We start from the raw sequence: 2,203 nt of genomic DNA, 5'->3' as shown, positions 1-2,203 counted from the left end.
CATTTGTTCGGCCAAGTAGTGTCTAGCCCAATCATGAGACCCTGCAGGCGGAACAAGCACTGCCCACGAGCGGCTTATAGCACCTCCCACATCCAAATACTCTTGTACTTAGACCACCGAAGTTGATATGTAGATCTATGAATATAATCAGAAAAGGTGGCCACCACATAGTTTGTCCCCAACATGAAAGTTCGGTCCCTCTTGAGCGATTATGTTAGTGTCTGTGGTGGCGATCTATCTAACCTCCTCATCAAGGTTCCCCCAATGTCCCAAGCATTTCTTTGCCCCATGGACTAGGACAGTGTGCGGATTTCCTTGTGTTTATGTTGGTCGTTTTCTCCTTAAATTCCAAGTTTGTCACCGCCCTAACTCTAAAAGGATATTCACACCATGACCTAAATATAGCAGCTCGCCATAGATGTATGTTCTGCCAAATTCATAGATGAGGCAATCTATTAAAGCCTCGAAATACTACATAGGACACCCGACATTTGCAACAACACTAGGGTCAAAAAGACGTTTAGGATGCACACGTGTCAAACAAACACAAAATGAAAGAAAAGCACGACGATCAATTGTCATGCAACGAACATCAGCATGTGACAATAATTTGCAACTCCAACATCTTGTTTTTAGAAAATACACATGTACATCGAGAAAGGTACTCTTAAAACATTGCTTCAACAAGGGAACGACACGTACACATCACATCCTCGTAAAAGGAGCAAACATGAACACCTTCTGTAAAGTGGACCAACATTAACATCTTCCCCTTCTCCCCGGATTTAAGAACACATGTTCTATTGACTCATCTTGCCCACAGAACACATGTTCTATATCCTGTCCATCCTTGCTTGATGAGGTTATCTTTGGTTGGTGATCAAAAACGTATTATATTTGTTTACAGAGGGAGTATTTCTAAGTACTATTATGCTGCGATATGCAAAGCACCGTTTGCCCCCCCTTCCAGGAATTCCACCTCTCATGGCATAGATCCGACTCATTCCTTCCTTTTTTGGCCCTGGGCCTGGTAGGCACGGGATGAGCGGTACGACATGGCATTGCCCATAGCAGCCACGATGTCTGTGTCGCCATTCACCTCCTGTGTCGGCCTGGAGCAACTCGCCACTCCTCGGCGACCTGGCTTGGAGCGACAAGTTGCTGAACGACACACCGGCTCGAAGCTTCTGCATCCGCGAGCTGGTCTGCAGCGGCCTAGAGCATCGATGGTGGTGGAGCAGAGAGTTGCATGGCTCATATCCGGCGGGCTCGACGGGCCACCCAGCCGGCTTTTATGCCGGAGAAATCCTCTTTCTGCTCGTCGGATGCCATGGAGATTGTGGAGAAAATGTGCAAGGAGGAGACGGGAGCGAAGTGTGGTGTAATTTTTGCCCAGCGTTTGGCACCATTTAAATAGAGGGTGGACGACCAGAGCCAACCGACGTTGTGTTTAATGACAGACGGCTCATGAACGAAAGTGTGGCCGGAGTAGCTTTATCGGCACACACGTTAGTTTACTGGAGGAAGGCGGGCATACTGTGGCCATTTGAATGCGGCGAGGAGGGGTGTTCGGTGGGGCGTGCAGCAGAAGGTGCTCTCTCTATCGGCGCGCCGCTTTAGTGCCGACGGTGAGAGGTCGTGCTCGTCTGCGCCACCCTCCCGTCCGGTCAAATCGTTGGCATCAACACCGGCCACAGCATGCTCTTGGTCGGCATGAATGCGGCGCGGCAAGCGCACAGACGTTCGATGGAAAGCGCACGAGAGGTCGATGGGGAGGTTCTGGTGGGCTAGGGCGGTCACGAGCGGACGTGGCAGCGGTCCAGACACCCGCAAAGGCCCCCTAGTTTGTCTCCGGTTTGCGGGAAAAAATACGTCCGGACAGTCCTATGGACCGATACAGGCCCACGTTGGATGGCACAACACATTCGGACAGCATGATTCGGACATATGCGGGCGGTTTGAGGATCGGCGTTGTAGATGCCCTCATTTTAAAGAATATGTTCAGCAAAAGTAATGATTAGAAGAGGGTATCTTACATTCTTAAGAAGTTGGTCCCGATTCTCTCAACATGCAAAGTATCCATCTCAAAATCTCAACATGTAAAGTGTCCATATCCCAGCGGATTGCTGGAAGGAGACGGTATATGTCCATTGTCTTGTCCTCTTCTGCGAATCAATATAGACGAGCGCTCCGGAAATAAAAG

Source organism: Triticum aestivum, chromosome 2D, assembly GCF_018294505.1.
Source record: "Triticum aestivum cultivar Chinese Spring chromosome 2D, IWGSC CS RefSeq v2.1, whole genome shotgun sequence".
Taxonomy (NCBI): domain Eukaryota; kingdom Viridiplantae; phylum Streptophyta; class Magnoliopsida; order Poales; family Poaceae; genus Triticum; species Triticum aestivum.
Note: the sequence above shows the minus strand (reverse complement) of the source record.